This window comes from Triticum dicoccoides, chromosome 1B, assembly GCF_002162155.2.
Source record: "Triticum dicoccoides isolate Atlit2015 ecotype Zavitan chromosome 1B, WEW_v2.0, whole genome shotgun sequence".
Lineage (NCBI taxonomy): Eukaryota > Viridiplantae > Streptophyta > Magnoliopsida > Poales > Poaceae > Triticum > Triticum dicoccoides.
Genome location: NC_041381.1, coordinates 74,460,658 through 74,467,338, shown reverse-complemented (window position 1 = coordinate 74,467,338; position 6,681 = coordinate 74,460,658). Strand labels below are relative to the sequence as shown.

At 43.2% G+C, this 6,681-nt stretch overlaps 1 pseudogene; it reads left to right on the top strand.

Moving 5' to 3' along the window:
• Positions 1 to 933: 933 nt before the first annotated feature.
• LOC119301630 lies at positions 934 to 1,761 on the top strand (annotated as a pseudogene).
• The last annotated feature ends 4,920 nt before the right edge of the window (positions 1,762 to 6,681 follow it).

Genomic DNA, 6,681 nt, shown 5'->3' with positions numbered 1-6,681 from the left:
TCAAGGGTCTTCTCGCGCAAATAAGATAAAAAACATAACAACTAATTTCGCTTAATGCATGTCACCCGCCCTCTCTCAATACAGCAAGTGACTCTCTCTCACAAGACAGAGAAAGATTACCGATTCATCCAATCCAATTTGATCAGAAGTGATTTCATTGTTGTTGTATAGTGAAACCTTTCCTTGACAAAACCATTCCCAGCTAATAGAAGCCGAGCTATCTATCCAGATCAGGGTTGAACAAAGCGAATGGAAAAGCCAAAGAAAACATAAATCCATTGCAATTAGAAACCAGTGACTCTACAGCCAGGGCTCGATTGCGATGTAAGATAGAAAGAATGGGGAGTTAGGGCTTCGGTTTCCTCTGTAGCCAGTTTCAATTCCAAATCATTTGCCGACATGCGGACTCACTTCTATTTTATGGGATGAATTTTATTATCCAAGTTTTCTATTTACGTGGGTGAATCAAGTGCAACAAGTCAGGTCAGAGCTTGTGGTAGAAGATTGGGCTCTGTTATGCAGATCCACTCAACTAGGAAAGAAGTACGCATTGCTGACTTTCTGTTTGAACGATCCTAGTTACTAGTAGCTAATCAAGTCAGAGTAGGGTGGACGAGAAGCTTCTTGTTGGTGCCCCCAAAAGCAAAGCACAGACTCTACTCACCCATGCGTTTTCCACCTACGGAGGGAGAAATCATCGAAATATCCTCATCCCCTGAAAGGGAACCCGAAAACAGGACGAGAGTGGATAGGGTGACTAAGGAGGCCGTAAAACTTAGTAGTGCATTTTTGAAAGATAAGATTACAAAAAGGCGAGAGCAGCATAATTGTTAGTTAGGGGTAAGAGGGGACGGGCCCGTATAGAAGTTCAATCCTTCTTTTTCCAATACGTCACTCCGCAAGCAAGGAGTGCCACGCTCGAGCGGAGCGAAAACTAAGCAAGGGGAATTCCGTCATTCCATGGAAAGCATGCGAAATCCTTTGATTGTTTATAGAATCAAAATAACTATATAGTCTTTCTTGTTCCACTTGCAAGGCAAGGAAAATAAAATGTCAGTTTCGTTATTACAACCTTATTTTTTTATGTCAAAGACAAAAAGCTACGCGCAAATTCTCATTGGATCTCGGTTGTTCTTAACAGCGATGGCTATTCATTTAAGTCTTCAGGTAGCACCACCAGATCTTCAACAAGGTGGAAATTCTTGTATTTCATATGTACATGTTCCTGCGGCTCGGATGAGTATAGTTATTTATATCGCGACATCTATAAATAGTTCCTTGTTCCCATTAACAAAACATGCCCTTTTTCTTTGCTCTTCCGGAACCGGTACAGAAATTGGTGCTTTTTCTACTTTGTTTACGTTAGTGACTGGGGGTTTCGGGGAAGGCCTATGTGGGGTACCTTTCGGGTGTGGGATGCTTGTTTAACTTTTGTATTCATCTTGTTCCTTATTTACCTGGGTGCATTGCGTTTTCAAAAGCTTCTTGTCGAACCGGCTCCTATTTCAATCTGTGCTGGGCCGATCGATATACCAATAATAAAGTCTCCAGTCAATTGGTGGAATACATCGCATCAACCTGGGAGCATTAGCTGATCTGGTACATCAATACATGTTCCTATGCCCATTCCAATCTTGTCTAACTTTGGTAACTTCCCCTTCTCTACCCATATCTTGTTTGTGTCTTCCTATTCCATCTTTTCCTGAATCTCCCTTAACGGAAGAAATAGAAGCTCGAGAAGGAATACCACTAAAAACCTAGTTCGCTCTCAAATAAAAACCTAGTTCACTCGCTAAAGCATCCATGGCTGAATGGTGAAAGTGGCCACCAACCTAGAAAGGCAAAGTGGGTCAAAAAGTAGGTTCGATTCCTGCCGGATGCACTGCCTCTTCAAGACAGAAACAAAGGAGGGAAAGAAGGTAGTATAGGGAACTTGCTTTTGGATTCTTATCAAAAGTGAATCCCACTAACACTTCTGTTAGTGTATTATGAGAAAATCTTTTATAGACACAACAAGTGTGAAAATCCTTAGTCACTAGGCAAGAAAGCTCGATGGGAACAAAAAGGATACAATTAGTTCAGAATCAAAAAATGTACAATTTCAAAGGAAAGAAGGAATGGCAAGTTTCCCTCCATTGAACATCAATCAATCTAGAAAAGGTAAAGGAAGGCGTATCACAGGGGTATTTTGCTTTTTCTTTTCACTTCCGTGGGGTTCTAAATTGAAAACATGAACACAAACGAAATCGTATTGAAATTACATAAAAAAAGAAAAGGGAGGAGTAGCTCTTGGTTTAAAGAAAAGGGAGGAGATGGATCGAATTCAATCTTTTTCTATTCTTTGATGATCTTCAACACATCTATTTGAATTCCCTGCGAGTGAAGGATTTCTCGTATGGAGAAAAACCTCTTGAGCGCTATCTGATCTTATTTTTTATTTCAAATATGAGACCTGCCTTTTTAATGGGATATCCAGGCAACTGGACAACTCATGCATGTGGCCAAGTACTCGACCAATCCTCAGAGCGAAAGGATGAACGAATTCTCGAGGTCTGGTTCATTGAATTCAGCATCACATGAAACCTTTAGCACTTCCGTTTGATATTGGATGGAGTATGGCTGGAAGGTCAGCCTAGCTAGTCTTGTCAATCGGCCCTGACTTTTCTTCTCCTTGGTACCTACCGCTATTGAACTTCGGTACCTATATTCCTGAAACAAGACAGACCTTCATGAATACCTTCTATTTTGGAATATATCAGACATTTCCACATTGAGGTGAAATTACATATGAGGAAAATAATCCTGGACTACGAAAGCTGCCCTTGTGTGGTAGAACCAGGTCTTCCACCGAGCAGTCAGCCAAGTACTGAAGCCCCTATCTTGATATAGAATAGAAGTGAGTTCACATAAAAATAAAAGAAGCCCTATGATTTTTTAGCCCTGCTATCAATCACTTTAGTAAAGGGATCGAAATATTATGGTTTGAAATAGAGATTTGAGAGTCCCTCGTGTGAGTACATGCTGAAGAGCAAGGAGTGAAAGTGCATTCATCTTTCTTTCTGCTAGTTGTTTCCTGCTAATAGTGATTAGTGAGTGCCCCATACATAGCCAATGTCCGCCCGTGTTCACATCCAGTCTTCTCTGTACACTAGTGCAGCTTCCAGCTCTATGCTATGTATGGTAGTCGTTTGACTCGGGAATCCCTGATAAAAGCTTTTAGTCCGTGCCTGGCAGTTTCAGCCGTGGTCTAGTCCAACAGCCTCTTTTCGATCCAAGAGTCGCATGAGAAGAAAGCTTCCGGTTAGCTTCAGTTAGTGTTAGTTAAATAGAACGGGAACCTCGTAACTATGCCAAGCCCGATCTTGGTTCCAATGCTGTAGAGAAAGGTTATGGGTAAAAAGAAGGTCTTTATCCTGGTGATGTGGAGACCGGTGTTGCTGATCGAACTCATTTTCTTTCGAGGAGATCAAAAATCTCTGAATTTGTGCGAAACGAATTTACATATTTATTGTGAGGGGCTTTGAAAAGCAAAAGGATGAAGACTGATTTAGATCCTCTGAAAGCGCAGGAAGTATGCCTTTTGAGCTTTTTCTCCACCCACCTCTGAGCATCCTGTTGGAATGGTCCTAGGAAAGACTACGTACGAGAAATCATTCTCACAGCCAACTTTCCTTCTTCTGAGCAAATAAATGTAGTATTTAGTCCAACCAATCATTGGTGAATCTATGTCTTTCGTGAAAAGTGGAGTATTTGTGCCCAAGATCTTTCTATTCCCTTTAGTAGGTGCACACATCTCATATGGTAAATATACCTTTGTGCCCTATAAGGTAAGATTGATTGACGGAGTCAAGAGATGGAGATCTTGGTTTAGCAGCGGTTGCCTGTCCTTTTCTTTCATGAAAGGTATGATCTAGAGTATGATTCTGATCCCGTGATTGGGTGCTTGGCGTAGAATGAGTGGAGCATACTAGGAATGCTCTCTCAGTGAGGGAGCTCTGTTGGAGAAGAGTGAGACTAGAAAGAGGGAATACCCATGTCAGGCCATGTAAGGCCAATAGTTGAGGTACCTGGATCCAGACAAAACTCCAAACATGTAAGAATCTACCTTGAAGCAAGGTTTCTACTGGTTAATGTGTTCCACCCTATTGATGACACCTAATGTTACTAAAAGCTTAGATGAAGAAAGAGCTTCTGAGCGAAGGCTTGTTGGCTTCGGTTGTTGGCGTGGATTATCTTGTTAAGCTTTGCAGAGATGGTGAGCGTGAAGAAAGGACACTACCATCAAAGAAAGACAGCTCTCAAATGGATTTGCTAGTCTATGATAACCAAGTAGAAGCATCCATTCCACATAGGTGATTTTTAGAGAAGAATAGGCGCAAGCTCTTCTCAAAAGAATTTCGTTTACAAGATTCAATCGTCCATTTGTTTTGTTTTGAATTGACATAGAGAAAGATTTCTTGCGTTACCTTAATTCAGGAATAGGTGGCGAAGGCTACTTGTTCCTTGTATATATATAAAGGAAAGGGGTTATTTTTCCTTTACGGCAATAAGACTTGATTCCCTTGCTTGTAGTTTTGGATCGATTCCGTGTATTTCACATATTTAAGAGTGGTTAGGAGAGAGAATCAATGTTTATGGGAAGAAGGAAAGAAAGATCAGGGGAAGAAGCGGGGTAGAGGAATTGGTCAACTCATTAGGCTCATGACCTGAAGACTGCAGGTTCAAATCCTGTCCCCGCCTAATCATAGTCAAAATCTGAGTTTGATCCTGGCTCAGAAGGAATGCTAGCTATATTCTTAACACATGCAAGTCGAACGTTGTTTTCAGGGAGCTGGGCAGAAGGAAAAGAGGCTCCTAGCTAAAGTTGTCTCGCCCTGCTTCAAAACTACAGGGCGCGCGCTACGGCTTTGACCTAACGGCCTCCGTTTGCTGGAATCGGAATAGTTGAGAACAAAGTGGCGAACTGGGTGGATAACGCGTGGGAATCTGCCGAACAATTTGGTCCAAATCCTGAAGAAAGCTCAAAAGCACTGTTTGATGAGCCTGCGTAGTATTAGGTAGTTGGTCAGGTAAAGGCTGAGCAAGCCAATGATGCTTAGCTGGTCTTTTTGGATGATCAGCCACACTGGGACTGAGACACGGCCCGGACTCCCACGGGGGGCAGCAGTGGGGAATCTTGGACAATGGGCGAAAGCCCGTTCCAGCAATATCGAGTGAGTGAATAAGGGCAATGCCGCTTGTAAAGCTCTTTCATCGAGTGTGCGATCATGACAGGACTCGAGGAAGAAGCCCCGGCTAACTCCGTGCCAGCAGCCACGGTAAGACGGGGGGGTGCAAGTGTTCTTCGGAATGACTGGGCGTAAAGGGCACGTAGGCGGTGAATCGGGTTGAAAGTGAACACAAGAATCGTGTCCGGCTCTGCAAAACAAGTTCCACACACAACCGTAGAGAGTATAATATTTCACAAGTCCAATCAGCTGACAACTTTTCATAGCGTGACATCACGCCACTGCCCGGTCATTATTCGAACCGTTTTTTAGCCTGCCGCTCCGTATTTCGAGGTGCGGTTTCATTGGCACGTCTTGTCAAAGCAGAGATCATGTCCCCTTATCACGGGATTCTCATCAACACGGGCATGGGTAACCCAATCGTGTCATCTTCACGGCGCTTGGGGAATAGGCAAATTTTAAGGCGAGTAGGGAGGCGCATGACTTTTACTGTGTTTATAAAGGGAAAAGGATTCACCCTTTCTTACCCACGCCTTCTCCTTCCTCTGCCCATCCATTCTCGAGCTCCAGCGCCCAAGCTCTCGCCTTCTCTGCCCAAAAAGCACTCCAACCATGTGGGGACCCCGACTCATAAGTCGAGATCACCGAATGCACGTGTACAGTGAACCCAGAGATCAATGCTCACTGAACACACAGAAGCTGAATAACAAGAGTCTTACATCCATACATACCGTTTTACACAAGTAGGACCATTATGGTCAAGTCTTGAGTGTATCATTGCAGTGGAAATCTTCGTCGATAACTTGGACCCATTCCATCTGCCTTAACCCTACAGGCATTCTGACTGGGAAGCGTTCTAGCTCGCATGTTCGTCACTGAAGTGTTCTTCATCACATCCTGTTCTTTCATGCCTGGCCAATAAAATAACCAGTGACAAGCCAATGAGTACTTTGAATGTAGTCGCAAGCAACCCATGTTTTTGGTTCAAGATACAACAATGCATGATATAGGTAAATTTTTGCAGAAAGCTAGTTTTGAGTGCAATGACATGTTCAACAACTTGTAAGACATGCATCAAGAGAATTCAAGTAACCATGAGGACAGGTTACAGATATCAACATAAATAGAATGGGCACCAACCCATCTCAATCACGTCAAGTCCTTTGACTTGACCCAAGTCATTTTATCAACACACACACTCGGTTTGTAAACAAGTGGACGTAGCCCAAGAGCGGTTACCCAACTGTCCTTGACCGTGGACACGGATATTCAAATAGTTTTACACTCTGTAGAGGTTGCACACTGTACCCACAAGATCCGGGAAACTTCCATGTCATCCACGACCGGCGATACCTCAAGTACCCGGGGTAAGCACCCGATCACTACCTTTCCCTAGACGACACTAACATGGAGTCCACTCCATTGGTAGTAACCCCCGTGCTAACATTTCACA